Source organism: Pleurodeles waltl, chromosome 9 (assembly GCF_031143425.1).
Source record: "Pleurodeles waltl isolate 20211129_DDA chromosome 9, aPleWal1.hap1.20221129, whole genome shotgun sequence".
Lineage (NCBI taxonomy): Eukaryota > Metazoa > Chordata > Amphibia > Caudata > Salamandridae > Pleurodeles > Pleurodeles waltl.
Window position 1 is genome coordinate 696,620,395 of NC_090448.1, and position 22,556 is coordinate 696,642,950.

A 22,556-nucleotide genomic window follows, 5' to 3' on the forward strand; every position below is an offset into this window, starting at 1 on the left:
CTGGAAGATGACAGTAAGTGATGTCAGGCGATTCCCCGTTGTCTCGCCCCACAAAAGACAACCAGTGCTCAGCTTAGGGCGCCCCGAGCATAGCAGGTCACGTCGTCGGCCTCCAGGGGTTCCCAGGCAGCAAACCCCAGGGCTCCGGCCATGCGTTCCCCAGGGGGACACACCCAAAGTGGACTCCTTACCGGGCAGCTCCGGGGGCCCCTCACCTCCGTATATCACTGGTCTGGGTAGTCTCTCAGTCAGGGGGCATCAGGCTCCGTCCCCCAAGCAGAAGGCCGGTCCGACGCCGGCAGGCACCCCCAAAAGACGCTCCAGGCCGCACCTCCCCCTCCGGGTGGGCCCGCTTTCGAGGCCAGCGCCGGGCGCCGTACCCCACTCCGTCTGAGGCCGCGGCCGCAACCCAGCGGCAAACCACGTGGGCCCAGGCCCGCACCGGGGCGCACAAGTCCGTCTAAGGCCGCCCCTCAGGGCCGCGGCCGCACCCAGGTCGCTCCGCCCGCGTCAGCCGCTCCTCCGCTGTTCTCCCGCTCAGGGAGCTCCCCGGCACAGCGCGCCACCGCCCCGCCCACCGGCCGGCCGGGCCGCGCCCTCCTCACCGTCCCGAACAGCCCGAGACACTCAGGGGCCCGCTCCGGGGGGGCAAGACCGCACCTCCGCGATCCCCCCGTCCACAGCACTCGCCGCTCTCCGTTCCGCACACCGGACCGCCCGCCTCAACGCCTCCAGGCACCGGTGCAAGGTCGGCCCCTCCGGAGCCGATCATCCGTCAAGCGTGCGCCATGCTCGGCTCCGTGGCCACGCCCCCCCAGGTGGCAATTGCCACTTAAGGTACTACAGCGACCACTCAGAGAGGGAGGAATGGCCAACCCCAACTTCGAAGCTTACTATTTAGCGGGCCAATTAAAATGGCTGATCAGATGGATAGCAAGCCGAACTATGCCTGATGGGGAGATTACCCATTTACCCCAGACCTTCACTCACTGACTAGGGTTGTCCTCCGCCTGGGTCCCCCACCTGACCCCAGCTCCAACGAGTTGAAAATGATACACAAATGCTGGCTGCGACACCTCCGCAGATTGCAAAATACCACACCCTATGCACCTGATATACCACTGAAATGTCTACTGACATTACCACATAGAGGAGACTGGAGGAGGATCTTGCGATGGGAGGTGGCAGGAGCAACCACTATGGGCACCCTATACGAAGTGGATTCCCTACTGCCCTTCGAGGACTTCCACAACCGATATCAGATCCCCGCAGGACACTTTGTGGTCTACAGAGCAGTCACTGAGGCGATCGTCAGACACTGGCAGGTGGAACAAGCTGACCCACCCATATTGGCGGCGGTTCAATATCTGGTGAGTGCCACGGGTACACATAAGACAGTGACCTGCCGTTATAGAAAAATTAGATCCACACTATGCAAGCCACTGACAAACCTTAAGCAGAAATGGGAAACAGATGTGGGAGCCCCTATTACAGACACCGACTGGGAGGGAATATTAGCTTGGACTTCACGGGCCTCTAGGAAACCCCGATTCAAACTTATCAATATATATGTTCTACACAGAGCATACCTGATGCCAGGCAGACTCAGGAGGCACTTTGGGGTGTCAGAGGCCAGATGTCCTAGATGCTGAGAGGAAGAGGCAGAATTTATCCACATGTTTTAGTCTTGCCCAAAAATAGGAGAGTTTTGGAGATTGATTACACAATACTTAACAGATACGATTAAATAGGAAGTACCTGATGATCCCAGACACTGCTTGTTAAGAGGCTACCACCAATAGGCCAGGCACAAAGTCGCTGGCCACTTCCAAGATTTGGCCCTGGTTTTAGCTAAACGAGAAATAGCAATGACATGGAAAGCAACAATGGGCCCACGAGAAAGCACATGGAAACAAGAAGTACTGAAATGGGCAAAGGCAGAAGAAGCAGTTAGGCACCGGGAAGCATGGAGAAGCCAGGATTTACTGGAGAAGGCGCGGGCGTGGAGCATCCTGCTTTGTGACTGGGAGCATCTGGGGGAGGGACCACAAGAGGAAATGACACCCCCTGAACAGCCTGAGACGACATCCATCACAGGGACCCTATGACTGATCCCACTACAGACTAAAGACACACAGCAGCCCCAGTGGGAATAGGAGCGGGCAGAAAGCAGACATAGGTTCCCACCCCACAGAGCAGCACTGGAGGCCTGAAAACAGCGACACATTGAATTATCTAGGCACACGAGGGGGAGGGGGGAGTTCGATCCCTCAACAGCACCTCTACTGACTTCTCTAATGAGTTTATTGTGCTGACAGATGCTTCAGAGTATGGCAAAGGGGCTGTCTTAGCACAGTTAAAAGAGGAGGGCCTAGACCAACCCGTAGCCTTCATTAGTAGGAGGTTATTTCCCCAGGAAGAGAGACGGAGTGCTTTCAAAAGGGAGGCCTTTGCTGTGGTCTGGGCACTGAAGAACATGAGACCATAGCTGTTTGGGACTCACCTTCAGGTTCGGACAGGCCACAGGCCCCTCGGATGATTGATGCAAATAAGGGTTAAAAATACCAAACTGTTGAGGTGGTCAATCTCCCTACAGGGATTAGACTTTATGGTGGAACATCGCCTTGGGCCAGATCACACAAATGCTGATGGTCGATCCATATTCTTCGGCCTTAGTGATGAGAACTCCCAAGAGGTTGGAAAGTTCTCCCCACTTTCAGCTGGGTGGGACACATGTTAGACCTGCTAGCCTTAGGGTGGTCCCAGACTTTTTACCTTACTTCTCTATATTTTTCTACTTTTGTTGGCCTTAGGTGTTTGGGACTCACTTCGGGTTCAGACAGACTACACGCCCCGGTGCACTTCACCACTGCTAACCAATGCTAAAGTGCATGTGCTCACTCCTTAAAACATTGCATTAGCCCCCAAATGGCATATTTAATTTACTTATAAGTCCCTAGTAATACAGTACTTCATATACTTAGGGCCTGTAAATTAAATGCTACTACTGGAGCACTCGTGGTCCACCCACTTAAATAGCCTTCCAAACCTGTCCAAGACATGCTATTGCAGCCTGTGTGTGCAATTTAAACATACTATATTGACCTATCAAAATCAACCTTTTGCCAGGCCTATATATTCCCTTTTAATACATTTAAGCCCTTTTCCCTCCCCCCTCCTGTTACACCCCTCCTCCACCCCCTCGGTATGTCCTAAGCAGCTAATAGGGCAGGGCACATTGTATTTATATTAAGAACATGCTATTTTAAGTTTTACATATCCTGATAGTGAAAAACTCTTCTATTTGTTTTTCACTAGTGCAAGGCCTACCTCTCCCTTAGGATAACATTGGGGTCACCCTATTATCTTATTGCATTTAATAAGGCTAGCGTCCAAATGGGAAAAGGTACACCTTTCATGTTTGGTGTTTTTGGAATTATAATGAAAAATCTTTTTTTTTTTTGGTAAAATCACATTTTGAATTACAATTTTGAAAATACCACTTTTAGCCAGTTGGTATTGTCGTGCCTCAGTCACTTAGTGCCTGCAGCCTGCCTCTGGGTCACATGACTAGGTGTAGTTGGCAGTTGGTCTTTGTGTACTCCTCCTGGACAGCCACACACATTAGAGTGCTTGGGTGTGCTTCAATGTGTAGGAAAGTACCATCTTGCCTGGCATGTTACCCCCATTTTTCTTTGTATATATGTTGTTTTAGTCGATGTGTCACTGGGACCCTACCAGGCAGGGCCCCAGTGCTCATAAGTATGTGCCCTGTATGTGTTCCCTGTGTGATGCCTAACTGTCTCACTGAGGCTCTGCTAACCAGAACCTCCGTGGTTATGCTCTCTCTGCTTTCCAAATTTGTCACTAACAGGCTAGTGACTAAATTTACCAATTCACATTGGCATACTGGTACACCCATATAATTCCCTAGTATATGGGACTGAGGTACCCAGGGTATTGGGGTTCCAGGAGATCCCTATGGGCTGCAGCATTTCTTTTGCCACCCATAGGGAGCTCTGACAATTCTTACACAGGCCTGCCAGTGCAGCCTGAGTGAAATAACGTCCACGTTATTTCACAGCCATTTACCACTGCACTTAAGTAACTTATACGTCACATATATGTCTAACCTTCACCTGGTGAAGGTTGGGTGCAAAGTTACTTAGTGTGTGGGCACCCTGGCACTACCCAAGGTGCCCCCACATCGTTCAGGGCAAATTCCCCGGACTTTGTGAGTGCGGGGACACCATTACACGCGTGCACTGTACATAGGTCACTACCTATGTACAGCGTCACAATGGTAACTCCGAACATGGCCATGTAACATGATCCCCCGGGTCTCTAGCACAGAACCTGGGTACTGCCAAACTGCCTTTCCGGGGTTTCCACTGCAGCTGCTGCTGCCAACCCCTCTGACAGGTTTCTGCCCTCCTGGGGTCCAGGCACCCCTGGCCCAGGAAGGCAGAACAAAGGACTTCCTCTGAGAGAGGGTGTAACACCTTCTCCCTTTGGAAATAGGTGTGAGGGCTGGGGAGGAGTAGCCTCCCCCAGCCTCTGGAAATGCTTTGATGGGCACAGATGGTGCCCATCTCTGCATAAGCCAGTCTACACCGGTTGAGGGATCCCCCAGCCCTGCTCTGGCGTGAAACTGGACAAAGGAAAGGGGAGTGACCACTCCCCTGACCTGCACACCTCCCAGGGGAGGTGCCCAGAGCTCCTCCAGTGTGTCCCAGACCTCTGCCATCTTGGAAACAGAGGTGTCTGTGGCACACTGGACTGCTCTGAGTGGCCAGTGCCAGCAGGTGACGTCAGAGGCTCCTTCTGATAGGCTCTTACCTCTCCTGGTAGCCAATCCTCCTTTTCTGGCTATTTAGGGTCTCTGCTTTGGGGAATTCTTCAGATAACTAATGCAAGAGCTCATCAGAGTTCCTCTGCATCTTCCTCTTCACCTTCTACCAAAGGATCGACCGCTGACTGCTCAGGACGCCTGCAAAACCGCAACAAAGTAGCAAGACGACTACTAGCAACCTTGTATCGCTTCATCCTGCCGGCTTTCTCGACTGTTTCCAGGTGGTGCATGCTCTGCGGGTAGCCTGCCTCCTCTCTGCACCAGGAGCTCTGAAGAAATCTCCCATGGGTCGACGGAATCTTCCCCCTGCAACCGCAGGCACCAAAAGACTGCATCACTGGTCCTCTGGGTCCCCTCTCAGCACGACGAGCGTGGTCCCTGGAACTCAGCAACTCTGTCCAAGTGACTCTCACAGTCCAGTGACTCTTCAGTCCAAGTTTGGTGGAGGTAAGTCCTCGCTAGACTGCATTGCTGGGTACCGCGTGATTTGCAGCTGCTCCGGCTCCTGTGCACTCTTCCAAGATTTCCTTCGTGCACAGCCAAGACTGGGTCCCGACACTCTAACCTGCAGTGCACAACCTTCTGAGTTGTCCTCCGGCGTCGTGGGACTCCCTTTTGTGACTTTGCATGGACTCCGGTTCACTCTTCCTCCAAGTGCCTGTTCAAGTACTTCTGCGGGTGCTGCCTGCTTCTGTGAGGGCTCCCTGACTTGCTGGGCGCCCCCTCTGTCTCCTCCTCCAAGTGGCGGCATCCTGGTCCCTCCTGGGCCACAGCAGCACCCTAGCAAGGCTTGTTTGTGGTTTTTCTGCGTGGGAACACCTCTGCAAGCTTCATCGCGACGTGGGACATCCATCCTCCAAAGGGGAAGTTCCTAGTCCTCTTCTTTGTTGTAGAACTCCAAGCTTCTTCCATCCGGTGGCAGCTTCCTTGAACCCTCAGCTGGCATTTCCTGGGCTCCTGCCCACTCGCGACACTGTCGCGACTATTGGACTTGGTCCCCTTGTCTTATAGGTACTCAGGTCCGGAAACCCGCTGTTGTTGCATTGCTGGTGTTTGTTCTTCCTGCAGAATCCCCCTATCACGACTTCTGTGCTCTCTGGGGGTAGTAGGTGCACTTTACACCTACCTTTCAGGGTCTTGGGGTGGGCTATTTTTCTAATCCTCACTGTTTTCTTACAGTCCCAGCAACCCTCTACAAGCTCACATAGGTTTGGGGTCCAATCGTGGTTCGCATTCCACTTTTGGAGTATATGCTTTGTGTTGCCCCTATACCTATGTGCTCCTATTGCAATCTACTGTAACTTTACATTGCTTGCATTACTTCCTTTTGCTATTACCTGCATAATTTTGGTTTGTGTACATATATCTTGTGTATTTAACTTATCCTCATACTGAGGGTACTCACTGAGATACTTTTGGCATATTGTCATAAAAATAAAGTACCTTTATTTTTAGTACTTCTGTGTATTGTGTTTTCTTATGATATTGTGCATATGACACCAGTGGTATAGTAGGAGCTTTACATGTCTCCTAGTTCATAAGCTGCTTTGCCATAGCTACCTTCTATCAGCCTAAGCTGCTAGAAACACCTCTTCTACACTAATAAGGGATAACTGGACCTGGCACAAGGTGTAAGTACCTCTGGTACCCACTACAAGCCAGGCCAGCCTCCTACACAATGGGCCAACAATAACAGGGTGGGGGGTCAGAGCTGGGTACAGCCACAGTTACACCTGAATATGTTGTATCATGCCTTCACACAAATGACTGCATACCCCCTGTAGATCAGTAAGCTCTATTCAATTGTTAGCACAAAGATCACAAAAGTATATACACAAAGGAACATTCCATAAAACAAAATCTAAGAGCATGGAATAAAAATACAACAGCAGAAATAATTACAGGTTCATCAATTTCCCGTTAACAGATCAATGTAAACAGTGATCAAAAGAATCAAAGAAGACAGCATATAATACAGATGGGCCTATTAATTTCAGTCTCAGTACCCCTGATGAAAACCATGATAAAAAGGAGGACACTTTAGGTGTTGATACAAGTTGTAAAAACAATAACGCGGGTCTCACTTGTCTAAAATTCATGGATAACAGGAGAGGCCCTATATATTTATAGCATAACTTGCCAAACCTAGGACAAATCATAACAACATGCACAGTGTTTGGGATTGAAATATTGTCACAGATACATACTGTCAGATCAGAATATTTTATCCAACCACCTTTAAAGAACATCAAGTGATGGATCAGGTTGAACCTAAAATAGGTCAATGACCTATGATGATGACTAAGCATGTCCAGGATCAAGAATGGTTCCATGTCACTCACTATTTTGACCAGAATAAATTGATGCATTGAACGCTTAGTCAAAGCAAAAGCCTTTCGCTCTGATGACACTCTAGAGGTAAAGTCCTGCTTAATCCAAGAAATGTCAGCTTTAATAATGCAGCCAGGATCATAAAACAGTTTCCGTCTCCCTAGTTCTTTCAAGTTACGTAGGATGTATTGCAGCCATGGAATGTACAGCATGTTATCCCGCCCCATACAATCATGAACAATTAACTTATTAAAGTTAATCTCGTCCTTTAACCAGTATGAGAGCCACAATAAAAGGGAACAAAAATGTATGAAATCTGAGATATATATATATATGTATATATATATATATATATGTATATATATATATATATATATATATATATATATATATATATATATAAATATATATATATATATATATATGACATACCCAGCGTTTCATGTAGTGAGTGTGTCTTGTGGTACATTTATGAGTTTTAGTAAAATCTTATTTTCCACCACCTGGATAGATGCAATGGGTATGTATCACCAGATTTGACTGCTAAAACTGGATATGGGAATTCATTTAGCATTAGAAATGTCTAACATCGCCTTTATTGGTTTATGTCCCAACCATGGTGAAAAATCACAGATACTGTGGCTGGCCCTTTTAAAATGCATTATATAGTTGTTAACAACATTTGCCAGTTAAGGTGGGAATCAAGTAAATGCATATTGTGTTTTAGCAACAGTTGCCAGTAAACGTGGGAATCAAGTAAAATGCCCAGGTAAGAACATTTTTCTACCCTAATAATGTGTTATCCCCTTGCCATGAATGCTGCCAAAATAACTGTGTCAGTGTATTACACATTTGAACAAGTTTAAAAAAAAGTTTGACAAGCAAAAAGCAAATTAGAAATAAAATCTTCAGGTATGATCTTTGGCCATTTTACCCTTTGACCCTGGTCTTTTAATATGACTGCTTCCTTAAATAAGCATCCACGAGTGTCTCAGCCCACGAAAGAGTGGCCAAGAAAGAATTATGGTCACTGTGTATGTCCCATTCTACTTCAAAATTTACAAGGAAAAATATTAAACATGCTGAAACAAAAGTATAACCTATTATAGACCTGCTCCCCTCCCAAAACGTGGGCATCCTCTCTTCAAGCCTAGAAACCCCCTTGCTAAACAAATGAACGCAATTATAATCTAAGATCCATCTAATTAACATATCATCAGCCTTCTGCGTATGTTTGCGCTGCACCTGATCAATATGTGAGGCCAAGATGCTGGAGTTCATAGGACAACCCATGCAGGGGTGCAGATAAAAATCACCCATCAACATAATCACCGTAAAATTGGGAGTACAATGAGAAAAATTGTCAAAAAACTTTCTAAGACCCCTAACATCATCATGCTCATCTCTTACTGAGGTTGAATTATAAACATTCACAGTCAACACCCTGTGCGAGGTTGAAAAAGTCAAAAGAATACCTAGGATATTGGGTGAGTTAGGGGAAATGGGCAGAGGTTTCAGGAGAGGTTCTTTGAAGGTCTGGGTGTATCCTGCCTCCCCTGGCTCCAAGTTGGCTGTACTAACAATACAGTGTTAAGCCTGTTATGAGGAGACAGAGCAGAGCCTTTTAAGGTGCAGGTGGGGGTGTCCTCAGCTCCACCCCCCATCAAGCCAGTTAATGGCTCATTAAGGCACACCTAATCCAGGCCTTGAAAAATCACAAAAATGTCACCAGGCCTACAGGTCTAGTGACTTAAATAACCTACTCGACCTAACTGTAATGCTCTTGACCCATAAAGTGGTTTAAAATTATATAATCCTAGGCAAATATTTTAATTCACCAAGTCGCCATTTATTTCACTATTACATTTGATAGCACCTTCAAATATGTTAGTGCAACATGTCTGCTGAACAAAACACTCTTGTTTAATAGACTAAATGTTTGTTCCATATATTATGCAAATCTAGCCACATATGGGATACACAGGAGCCTTGACTTGCTTTTTAGTCAAGGCCACTGGGATTATGGGATTGTGCTGCCTGTGGCCATTTTCGCATTATTATACATTTACCACATTTGTCACATAATCCATCATTTGCATTATAATCTGCAGATTTTAACAAAAAAAAATGTTTTTAATTCAAACGGTTCAATACTTAATAAATATGCTGCAAGACATGTTGCAGTGCAGTGAAAGGTCCTTAGCAAAGCTGGACTGGTCACCTTTATGTTGTTTATTGCCATATTTGGGTGTTATATTGGTACTAATGAGGTGTACCCAATGCCCAGAGGGAGTTGCCAAGTTTAAAAATGACAAAATAATGAAGTAATATTATTGCAAAATGTGGCGCACTATGCTGCATAATTTGCCTTTTCTTGCCGCATAATTTACTCATCCCTGCCACATACTTTTGACTGCTCCTGTTGAATAATTCCAGTGGCCCTGCTCTTAGTTCATTAACAGAATTGTCATCGAGGTGGGGCAAGAATGTTTTTCTAATCATGGTTCAAAACTAGCACTTTAAATGAATTTGTAACTGAAGCATGAAGTGGTAGCGTACTGTCATTTCTAGTCAGTACATTTTACATTGAAATAGCCACAAACTTTCCAAGTGACATGCGGTTTTGCTGATAAAACTATTTAGTGTACAATCAGTAATGTTTGGGATTCAAGTGTCTGCAAATATTTGTCATTTGGACATCACCAAGTGTTCTGATTTGTTTTGCTCTAATATAAATCTTTGTATCACACTTCTGAAATGTTTGTTGGTATTTGCATTTTGTTGCTGGCAAGGCAATAATTATAAGTAACAACCTTATTTGAAGACATACATCTATGGTTTCAGTGATTCGGGGTGAATGAGTGATCACTAATGGTGGAGGCTTCATGGTGCATTTAGAGAAAATTGAAAAACTTAATTTGTATATATTTGTTTTTAATTTTATAGAATTACCCATCAACCATAGGTCCTGATGAGGCTGGTAAATTAGTAAGGCTGAAACGCATCAACATTATTGCTTTCTAAGAGCCAACGTGGAAATAGATAATGCCAAATATGTCAAATGAGTAGACAAACAAGAAATTGATGGAAGTGTGTCCTGTGTAAAGCTACCTGGTTGGTGGATTAAGGTTTTGGACTGATGCGTATAACCGCCTTTGGGTTAAACAATTTTTTTTAAAAAAATGATGGATTGATGGGCTAATTTAATATTTTACGGAGCGGTGTTTGATATATATGTATATTCTATAATATGTGTTTGCTGTATGGTCTTTTTAAAGAAGAAGAATGTGGCCCTGCGTTGTCAAAGAAAAACTTAGGTGCAAGTAAACGTAAAACTAAATGCAAAGTTTATGAGAGCTGTATTTGATATTTGAAGAAAACGATTCTTTAATTGTATTTTTGATAATATAGTTGTTGTGCTCCAAACACACGTATTGGTGTTTGTGGAGTTAAAGTGTACTTGTAAAATAATTTACAGAGCTTCTCTTTTTTTCTTCAGTCTGGATGGCTATTATCTTAGAGAACGTAGTGATTAAGGAATTACCCCGTATATCTTTTTGGACCTGAGAGATACAGGCAAAAGCTCAAGGCCAGTCACAAACTCAACACACATACCTGGGTGGATTTTTTCGATTATGCTGGTAAGGCACGGAAGAGCAGCAGCACCACCTGGTGGATAGCAATCTGACTGACCCCAGGACGTCTGCTGAGGAGACAGACACCTGGGTCTCCACAAAGGTGCCTGGGGGGACTCCCAATAGGGTGATCAGGGTTCCCACCAGAGGAAGGAAGGGGGGAGATAAAAAGGGGTTCTCTAAAGGTCCCCAAAACAATCACACAGGAAAGTGTCTGGTTCACATTCCCAATCTGGCCATCAGAATAGCCCGGGGTGTTAGCTTAGTGCTGGGGGGAGGAGTTTGTCTCAGTAAATGGGGGGGAGGGGTAGTGGGATTACCCTAGTGTCCCAGGGTAAATGGAAGATGGTTCCTAAGATCCATTTGCCATCAAATACTACTAGGTATAGGCAATGGGTCATCATCAATGGGCATGGTGTTGAGGCTCTGAGGGACACAGGAGCCAGTATGACTATGGTAAAGAGTTAACTGGTATCCCCGGAGCAGGTGATTCCCAATGCATTACAGCAAGCTGTGGTACTGACAACAGGAAAGGTCATTATCCAGCGGCCCTGGTTCCATTTGAGTAGAAAGGTGTTGAAGGCCATCTAAGAGTTGCTGTCAGCCCTGCAAGTCTGTGGACTGTTTGTTAGGTAATGACCTAGAGTCTTCTGCCTGGAAGGAGGTGGAACTCAAGGCTCATCTGGAGATGTTGGGGTTACCTGACTGGATCTGTGCTACCTCAAGATTAATGGCTGCCCGAGAGGGGAGTCAAGAATGTCTGGAGCCTAGAACAATTGGCCCCGCCAGCTGCTAAAAAGGGGAGAGGCAGATTGCATGGTAAACCAGCCCCTGAGTGCCCCCATAGTGAGATGGATGGGGTGCCTGCTGAGGTCCAGCCGGAGTACACTGAGAAGGACACTGTTTCCCTTGGTGACCAACTTACCCCTGCAGACTGGCAAGTGAAAGGAAGACCCACCAAGGAGGAGTTCTGTAGGGCACAGTGGGAGTGCACAACTCTTGAGGGCATTAAGTGACAGGACGATGCCCAAGCAGCAGGTGATGTCTCTGGAGGCTATCAAATTTAGGAGTACAACCTCCTATATAGTGAGCCTAAGGCTCCTGTGCATGGGACAACAAGGGCCCTGGTGGTCCCCAAATACTATAGGACTTCCCTACTGGAGCTGGCTCTTGAGGTATGCCTGGCAGGACACTTGGACAAGACAAGACTTTTGCAAGGTTTGTCCCCCACTTTTATTGGCCATTAATGAGGACATCCTCAAAAATGTTCTGTAGGACCTGCATTACCTACCAGGGCAGTGGAAAGACAGGGCCGAAGTTGAAGGCTTCCCTGGAACTACTGCTGGTCTTTAGCACCTCCTTTAAAAGTGTGGGTATCGACATTGTTGGGCGTATGGATCCCCAGACCACTTCTGGTCACAGGTTCCTCATGGTTCTGATGGACAATGCCACCCAGTTCCCAGAGGCATACCTCTGAGGATCACCACTGCACCTGTAGTGTAGGCTCTGATTGGGATTTTCACCTGGGTGGGTTTCCCAAGACAGTGGTGTCTGACAGGGGTACCAACTTCATGTCTGCTTGTATTCAGTCTATGTGGGCTTCAGTCCTTTCTAGCTTCTGTATGGGCACTCTGACAGGGGACATCTTAGCTTTGTAAAGGAGGGTTGGGTGCAAGCTCCCAAGAAAGTCCCCCAGGATGTAGTGAATTACATGCTGGCCTTCCGTAGCCAAATGGCTAAGTTGTGTAAGCAAGCAGGCTGTAATGAAAAAGTGGTATGACCAAACCGCTACCACTGTGGAATTCCAGCCTGGGCAGAAAGTGTGGGTGATGGAACCTGTGGAGCCTGGGACCCTCTAGGATCACTGGACCGGGCCCCACAAGGTGGTTGAGAAAAAAGGTAAGGTCACCTATGTGGTGGACCTTAAGACCCCTAGGAAACCCCATTGGGTGCTGCATATCAATTGCCTCAAACCCCTCTTTGAGAGGTCGTGGTCACCATGTTGCTTGTGACTGATGGAGCTGATGAGGAGGAGAGTAAAACTCTACCTGACCTCTTAGCGTCCCAGGAGAAGGATGGGTCTGTGCAAGGAGTGATCCTTTCCCCGCCTCCTAAACAGCAGAGGGACTGCTGCTAAGTATTGGAACAGTTATCTTCTCTTTTACCCGTTACTCCTGGGATTACCCACCTGAGCACCCATGATGTGGACACAGGAGACAACCTATCTGTCATGCCCAAAGCTTACAGGTTGTCGGATAAAGTGAGGGCCAGCATCAAGAGCAAGGTTGCTAAGATGCTGGATTAGGGAGTGATAGAATCCTCCAGCAGCCCCTGTCCCAGCCCTGTGGTGCTGGTACCAAAAGCTGCCCCACCTGGCACCACACTTGAACTAAGGTTCTGTATGGATTACAGGGGGCTCTTCTCTGTGACCAGAACTGATGCTCATCCTTTCCCCCAGGCTGTTGAGCTGATTGACAGACTGACAGTCTGCCAAGTACTTAAGTAGCTTTCATCTCACCTCTGGGTACTGGCAGATCACCCTAACTGATGTAGCCAAGGAAAGGTAAGCTTTCTCAACCCCTGAGGACCACTACCAATTCAGGGTGATGTTCTTTGGCCTGCAAAATGCTCCTGCCACCTTCCAGAGGGTGATTAATCAGGTACTTGCTGGGTTGGAGGCCTTCTCTGCTGCCTACCTAAATTATATAGCTGTCTTCAGTAGCAGCTGGTAGGACCACCTCAGGATAGTGCTTCAGGCCCTGAAACAGGCAGGCCTGACTATCAAGGTCAAGAAGGGTCAGATAGGGCAGGGGTTAGTGGTGCACTTGGGACATGTGGTGGGCGGAGGTAAGGGGCTGCTTCTCCAGGCCAAGGTTGAGACTATCACGGCTTGGAAGCTCCCCAAAACTCAGACTGAGGTCAGAGCCTTCTTGGGCCTCACTGGGTACTATAGGTGGTTTGTCAAGGAGCATTGTACCGTTGTTGACCCCTTGACTGAAATGACTTCTAAGAAGCAGCCCAGGAATGTGATTTGGGCAGAGGCATGCCAAAAAGCATTTGACTCCTTGAAGCAAGCCATGTCCACAGCTCCTGTGCTGAAGGCACATGACTTCTCCGAGTTCATTGGACAAACTAATGCCTCTCAACATGGCCTAGGGGCAGTATTGTCACAGCTCAATGAAGAAGGCCTGGCTCAATCTGTAGCCTTCATCTCTAGGAGGTTATTCTCCTGGAGACAGAGGTGGAGTGCTATAGAAAGAGAAACTTTTGCAGTGGCTTGGGCCCTGAAGAAGCTGAGGCTATATACCTGTTTGGCACTCACTTCCTGATTCAGACTGACCACAGGCCCCTCAGGTGACTACTGCAAATGAGGGGCGAGAAGCCAAAATTGTTTAGGTGGTTCATTTCCCTACAGTGTATGGACTTCAGAGTAGAACTCAGACCTGGGTTATACCACGCCAATGCTGACAGTCTATCTAGGTTCTTTCACTTTAGTGAGAACTACCTAGAGGTTGGGTAGCTCTCCCCACGTTCAGTTGGTGGGGAGGACATGTGTTAGACCCGCCATCTTTAGGGTGGTCTTACCTTTTGCCTTTACCTCCTGTTTTGTTGCTGTATCTTTGTGTTGGTCATAAAACTCTGAACACTTTAACACTGCTAACCAGTGCTAAAGTGCATGAGCTTCTCCCCTAAAACTTGTCAACATTGGTGTATCCCCAGTTGGCATATTTAATTTACCTGTAAGTCCCTTGTAGAGTGGTATACCTCATACCCAGGGCCAGTAATTTAAATGCTACTAGTGTACCTGCAGCACTGGTGTGCCACTCACTTCAGTAGCCTGTAAACCTGTCTCAGGCCTGCCACAGCAGAGCCTGCATGGGCACTCCCACTGCCACCTTAGCTTGGCATCTAAAACCTCCTGCCAAGTCCAGAACTCCCCTTTTCTTACATATAAGTCGCCCCAAAGGAAGGTAGCCCATAGGGCAGGGTTCTATGTAAGCAAAAGGTAGGACAAGTAGATTTAAGTTTTTCATGTCCTAGTAATGAAAAACATCTAACTTTTTTTTTTTATTACTGCAAGGCCTGCCCCTCTCATAGGCCAGCATTGGGAATTCCTAAAATATTTAAGTTGTAATTCCTGACCTGAGAGGAGTAGCTGCATTTTGTTTAGTATCATTGGAATGGTAATAGTAATTATTCTTCACAGGTAAAGTCAGATTTATTATTACCATTTTAGAAATTCCACTTTTATAAGGTGGACATTTCTCTACACTATCTGGCCTGTGTGTCTACAGCCTATCTCCAATACACATCTGGCTAGGTGACAGATACACTTGTGCATCCCTTTATATACCCACAACACAGGATACTCAGCCACATCTACATTCATCTCCATACTGATGGGCCTTCCCAGGGAGGAGGTTGGGAAGGGCTCACACTTATACCTCAAAAAGTAAGGATTGGAGTTCACATAAAGGGGCTGATTACCTCCTGCTGGCTGTCTGGAGCTGAGACTGACCTGAAAGGGGGACCTGTGACCGCACAAGGATTCTTTTGTGGTCATTTCCCTCATCAAAGGCACTTTCTTGTATAAGCATTGGGTTGCTGGTCCCACTTGGCAATACATTGCTGGACTAAGTATAACCCCGCTGGAGTAAAGGCTGTATTCATGCTGGTGGTCGGAGGTACCTGGGCGGTGCTACCATCTGCACCGCCCCGCCAGAAGGACGCCGGCAGCCGTATTAAGACCATTAATACAGCCCGGCTGTGTCCTGCTGGGAGGGAACAGGCCGCGGTAGCAACTCCCCTTCCCTGCCGGAAAGCCTCCTCGCCGGACAAGGTAAGTCAGGTGTCCGAAATGCGAGGGAGATGGGAGGGGAGAAGGTGTTGTGTGTGAGTGTGTGGTGTCGAGCAGGGTATATAACTGGACTTCTTTTAGGTACTATAAGTGTGTATTTTAGTATAACACATGGTTTGAGCTATTTAAATGTATTTTATGGGGGTACAGTGTGGGAATAATACACAACTAGACTCCGCAAATATATTTTAGGGGTGGGTACTGGTTTTATTGTACATTGTAGCACGATTTTAATTAATCATGCAATAAAGTACAAAGTACAAAGAGTGTGTGTGGTATCTGCCTGTATATATGAATGTGTGTGTGCATGTGTCTGTGAGTGTTGTGGTGTATGAGTTGTATGCGTGTGAGTAAATATGTTTATGAATGTTGCAGTGAGTGCATGTCTGCATGTCAGTGTGTATGAGTATGCGTGTTAGTATGTTTGCGTGGATGCATGCCTGAATGCGTGTCAGTATGTGTGAGTGAATGCATGTATGGGTGAGTGTCAGTATGTGTGAGTGAATGCGTGTATGGATGAGTGTGAGTATGTGTGAGTGGATGCATGTCTGAAAGGGGTGAATGGGTGTATGTGTGGTGCGTGTGGGTGTGTGTGTATGCAGGGAGGGGGCTCTATGTGTGTAGGGGAGCGCTATGTGTGTACAGGGGTTGGGGGGTCAGGTGCTTGCTGGGGGGTGGTGGGAAGCCATCTACCAGTGACAGAGAAGGAATTTCCTGTCATCGGTAGCCTTACTGCCATGGTTTTTGTGGCGTTGCTACCACCGCGGAAACCATGGCTGTAGGCAGGCTCATAATGCCGCCGTCTGTCTGCTATGGACCACCAGGTCGGAGACGTACATCTCCGGCCCGGAGGTTCAGACCACCATGGCGTTATGAGTCGAGATGTGGCGGGTTGGCAGCGTCCAAACCGCCACACTCATAATGTGGCAGTATACACCTCCAGCCTGTTGGCAGTGATACTGCCACATTAACCTTGGCGGTCAAAAGACCGCCAGGGTCTTAATGAGGGCCTAAGTGGTTTAACTATATGTGCCCATGTAGGAGCCTTTTTAAAGTGTGTTGTTTGTTGTTGAAACAATTTGCCTTTTTAAAGTTTTTATGCAAATCTAACCTATTGGTTTATAATATTCTTAGGCCACACTTTTATGATTAAGGGCCTGATTTAGAGCTTTGCGGAACGTGACGGGTATAGCATTGGCTGTACTACAGGTTTCATAAGCTATAATGGAAATGTGAAACAGTGGACATGATGTCTGTCACGTTTGTGACGCAGTAACCCCCTTCTCCAAACTCTAAATCAGGCCCTAAGCTTTTATTCAACTCATTTATTATTTGATGTTATTTTATTCTGCCATTTATGAAGGAAGGAATGAGAGATATTTGCAAAGCAAAAGTAAAATGATTTGTCACCTGCTTGTGGTTCTCTGCAGGAAAAGGTAATGGACCCTAGTTAGGTTTCATGCTTGCAGTGGTGGTGGTGTTGCTGAATATGTACATCAGAATTGTGAATGAGGGTGTGTGTTAGAGGTAAGTGATGTGAAGGTTATTGATTGTGATTGTGTTGAGAGCAATCATTGTATGTTACACACATACACTAATCACATACATAATGACTACACAGCAAAGGCCAAACATTGCCATCTTATTCTATAATCTGAGAGGACATCTTGTATGAATAATCGGGTGTGATACATCCAAGTACCAATGAAACAACAAACGACACTGTGCTTTAGGACTGTTTACTAATTCTGCTGCATCTGCCACATACCTTACAGTAAGAAGACTTTCACCAAAACACAAACTAGCATACTGCATGTGTTGACTGTCATATATGCATCGAATATAGGTTGCCAATGTAGTCATCACAAGCATCCTTGAGCAACACCAGCTCTGATACAAACTGCAAACAATTTGTGTGGCACAGATTAGGGACAGTAACCTAATGTTAGTCCCTAGCAATCATCTCTAAATGAAGCAATTAGTAGGTCATGGGCTAACAACGCATTGCACATGTTGGGGTAAACCTGGAATAAAAAAAGAGACAAGACTCCACTTCACAAGGCAGAAGTAGGTTTACTTATTACGGCTGGTAAATCAGCCACCTCAGTGAAGCTGAAAAAGCTGATCTCAAATTGCTGTGCATAGGCAACTGCTTATATAGTTGAAAAACTGATGACCTAAATACATTGTCCAAAAAAGCCAATAACAGGTCAAAGAATACATAAGTTAATAAAACATATTTTATATGAACATCACATCATCTGTGCCCTTTAAGCTCGTAACATTTTCTGTACATTTTCTTTAGCATAGTTCTAACAAAGCTTTAATGAAACATTAACCTTCTTGCTCCGAGTGTGTTCATTTTTATTACTCTGTTTCCAAGACTTCTTATCTGTCTCTGTATGCTTTAGACTAAAGTCACCTTTGACCAACATTTTCTGAACCTTGTCTCAATTAATGAGAATGGACTCTGCTTGTGCGCTGTGATTATAAACTCTTCAAGGCATGTAAAAATGTTTTTCTATTTTGACCTACATTGCAACTTTATGAAACCAGGGCACATATTGTTCTTTAACCACACATCGCTCTGCATTGCTCTCTACTGTCTGTGGTAGCTCAATTTCCTCGAATTTCATTTTCTCCTCAACATTCCCTCCTTTAAGTGATTTTTCAACTACTTCCTCTCATTTGGGATCTGCACTTGGTATCAAATGATATGTATTACCATGAGCTACTACTACTTGCGTAGGTGGCCTAACCATGAAAATTCCTCCAGCCTTTGTGCTTATCCTCTTACAGCAAGCTATAACTAAATTGGAAAACACAATATATCAAAAGAAACACCAGAATAGGGAAGAAAAAAAACTTTAAACAAATCAAACCAACTCTTAAACCATTCATCTGGGGCACCTCCTTCAACCTCCATTTTCTTTTGTGAATCATGAAAAGTTTGTATGGCTTCTGAGAATGTTCCATTGTCTGCATCATTTGCAGGGACATAAGTTCAACAAGCAATTTCTATCTTGGCACAAACTCCTCCTTCCATAAGATCAAGTACATAACGGTGCTGCACGATCATCATTCTCATGGTACGCAGTTCTTCCTTTGTGAATCCATCTTTTAATATCATTAATTGCCTTCATTAGTTCCCATCTAGGTATTTGTAGCCATCGAGCAGTTTGCTTTTGCCTGAATGAACAGAAGAACATTTCCAAAGAACAGCTGAGTATCATTGTCAACCTGTTCTCTCGAGGAACATATTTCCAGGTGGTAGTGCCATAATATTCTGCAGCTCTTCGCTTCCTGTGATGGTGCAACACGGTCATTGGATTGCTCATGGGGTGATCATACAATGTAGAAGTAGTTATTCCTGGGATACCCAAGATTGGTGTGACTAGAGTAACCAAAGAACAGAGGCCATTCCACTTAGGTGGCAATTGGGTGTATAACAGTTCGCCACACTGCCAATAATAGTTCATGAGGCTGGAGGAGCCCTTCTGCATGTCCGCATTATGTATTGTGGTGTTGCAGTTGATATTTCTCTCTACACTGCTGGAACCATAAAGAACAGATATTAAGCTCATGACTGTCCGGGGGGTTATTGTATCGTGGAACCAAGTATATTGTGCAATATTATCATCCCACATACACGCACATTTTCCTATTGTATCCTTACTAGTATCAGTGCCATTCCATAGAGATATGGTTCTACAGGGAAATTTGATATAGAATTGCCATTGGTCATGGGGGATAAATTCCAAGTCCTGGCCTACAAGCACAATCCAGGGGTAAGGGATTCTCTAGGTCATTGGTTCCCAACCTTTTGACTCCAGAGGACCCCCAGTGAATCAGTACTGGAAGCCGGGGACCCCCAACCAATTTGTACGATTTAAATTTCAAACATTAAAACAGAAATACGCAAAAGATACACAAAATAGTACACACCAAATAAATACTCGAATTACTAAAGCTTTTATTATTTTATATTGAAAAATATGCAAAAATCAAAAACTTTTAATGGGAAGGTTGGTGCTGCATCTCTGTGACTAACTTTTCAATGTTTGGTTTTATTTCGGAAAGTTGAATCCTCAGATCAGATTCTACATTTTCCAAGCGATTTCTGTATTTATTTTTTAAGTACATAAGATCTGAGAAAGCTTTTTCACATAAATATGTGGTGGGGAAAGGTAGTAAACCCTTCAGTGCTTTGTGGGTTAATTCAGGATAATCTTTTCGTACATACAGCCAAACATTCACCAGAGAATTTTCTTTAAATTGAAGCTTAAGTGCACTATCTGTGGAGATTTCAATCAAACCATTTTCTTCAGCTGATGTCAGCCCCATTAAATTGTCAATATCTAAATTGAAAGGATCTTTAATCCAGTTTTTGCTTTCATCTGGAAGTGGAAAGTAATGACGAAAACTATACTGCATATCTTGGAGATGCTGGATAAAAAAATCCAAGACTTCTTTTGCTAATTCATCATCAGCAGATTCCAAGAACATCTTCAGGTTTCGAAAAGAATCAACATTTCTTTGTGATAAGCGACGAGCCCACAAGTCTAACTTTTTTATCATTGCCTCAATCTTGTCTTCGACATTAAAAATTGTGATGCCAACTCCTTGCATACTCAAGTTAAGTACATTTAAGTGAGTGAAGATGTCTGCCACATACGCCAGCATGGCTAACCAAGTATAGTCATGTAAGCGCTCAAGTGCAAATGGAGATTCCATTTCAGTGAAGAATACTCTGATTTCATCTCTCAATCCAAAAAGCTGAGACAAAACTCTACCACGTGAAAGCCATCGGACTTCTGTATGCAACAAAAGCTGACGATGATCACTAGCCATGGACTGACAAAGCTGCTCAAAAAGCCTTGAATTTAGTGATCTAGCTTTGATAAAATTTACAATTTTGACTGACTCATTCAAGACCTTTTTTAATTCCTCTGGCATCTTCTTAGTGGCTAATGATTCTCTATGAATGCAACAATGATGCCATACAACTGAAGAGTTAATTTCCCTTATTCGTGCAACAAGTTCAGTTAGTCTCCCAGACATGGCACGAGCCCCATCTGTGCTGATTCCTATGCATTTGGACCACTGAATTCCATTTGATGTCAGAAATTCATTGAAAGTGCTGAAGACCTCTTCAGCAGTGGTATGTATCAAGTATCGGCAGAACAGTAAAACTTCAATAATGTTTCTTTCAAACTCGTATCTAACGTAACACAGGAGATGAGATTTATTTGCTATGTCCGTACTTTCATCTACTTGTAGGCTATAATGCTGACTTTTACAAATCCTTTCAATCAACTGTTCTTTTATGTTGTCTGACATTTTGTCAATTCGCCTTTTTACAGTGTTGTTAGATAATGGCACCAAATCTAAATATTTTGCTGCTTTCTCTCCAACCATTGCAATCACCATGGCTTTAGCAGCAGGTACTATTAGTTCTTCAGCAATGGTATGAGGTTTTCCAGCTTTTGCTATGAGCATCGACACTTCATATGAAGCTTTAAGAGCATTTTCCCTAAATGATCCTATTGCAGTTTTCTTAATTATTTTTCTACTTTGTCGGAGCTCTTGCTCTTTATTTTTGAAGAATTCTGTGCATTTGGTAGCATGTTCTCTATGCTTTGTTTCCAAGTGCCTTCGTAATTTAGAAGGTTTCATGGCCTCATTTGACAAAATTTCATAACATAGCACACATTGTGGTTGTTGTTCATGTTCTGAACCTGAACATGTGAAACCCATTGATAAATATTCAACATCGTATTTGCGACACTTCGTTTTCTTTTGACTTAAATCACTTTGTTTTGAGCATGATGGTCCATCAATGATGTCTTCAGTGACTTTCCGCTTAGGTTTAAGCCATCGATCCATCGTCCTTATGTTTGTTTAGGATACCCACAAATGACAAGTCTGTTGAATCACAACATTCGGTTATGAAATCAATTTCTAGCAAAGCTATTTGGTAACGCACATAATAGACCTTCACTACTTTACCTACTACTGGTTGCCCTCATCAGCTGTTTCCAGACTACATATGCTCTGACATTTAGCGATCAAGCTGCACCTGTAAGAAGATTTTAACACTGTATCAGCACTGCTTTTGTGGAACAGACAGAGGACACTAGCAAATCATATGCATGGATATGACAATCTTATGAATGCTGCTTTAAGATAATTTCATTTGCTCAGTTTAATTAAACATAGCTAGCTCATTAATTTGGCCTCCATCGTGGAAGTAGTCCATTGTTGACTGCACAGAGAGGTTCCCACAACAGTATGGGAAAATATGAGCAGGGTTGGAGTTAGGTGAGAACACTTCAGAAAGTCAATTTGTATGCAACACACTGCCTATATCTGTGTTGAGGTTGAGAGTCAATTTAAACCAGAGTGTCAATGAAGTTTTGTGTATGGTTTGCTGGCAGCCAGGGGACGTGGCATAAGCAGCTGATGTGACAGTGAGAATAGTTAAATACATACACATACTTGCCAACATTTTAGATTAAAAAGATATTTGGGAGAATGTATTTCCCACATTTAAGTCTATTCAAGCAAAGGCAATGTCAGGTGTGAGACAGCCTGAATCAGGTCTATTGGCATGTATGCATACAGTGGTCTATTTAGCGGCACAAGGCTCCTGCCCCAACCAATAACAGCACATCCACATTCTCCTTTCAGAGCCCAGTAAGGGTGACCCTTCCTTGCACAAAAGGGCTGAATGACTATGAATTAGCAGGTTTACCTATTTACCATTTAAGGAGGTCTACTCTAAAATTATTAGATTTATGAAGAATATTATAATGAAAACATAACCCATGAGGCAACATATAAATGGGCAGAATGTTGTGAAAAAGTATGTTATAATAGA

General features: G+C 44.8%; 1 long non-coding RNA gene across 2 annotated transcripts in view; it reads right to left on the reverse strand.

Moving 5' to 3' along the window:
- Nucleotides 1-22,556, reverse strand: part of LOC138259863 (uncharacterized) — a 407,800-nt gene that overhangs the window by 69,617 nt on the left and 315,627 nt on the right. Inside the window, exon 3 of one of the 2 annotated variants that reach the window (XR_011198769.1) lies at nt 21,686-21,755. The exons of the other annotated variant lie outside the window; for it this stretch is intronic. This is a non-coding gene — a long non-coding RNA (uncharacterized lncRNA). The remainder of the gene's footprint in view (nt 1-21,685; nt 21,756-22,556) is intronic. 2 annotated transcript variants of the gene reach the window in all.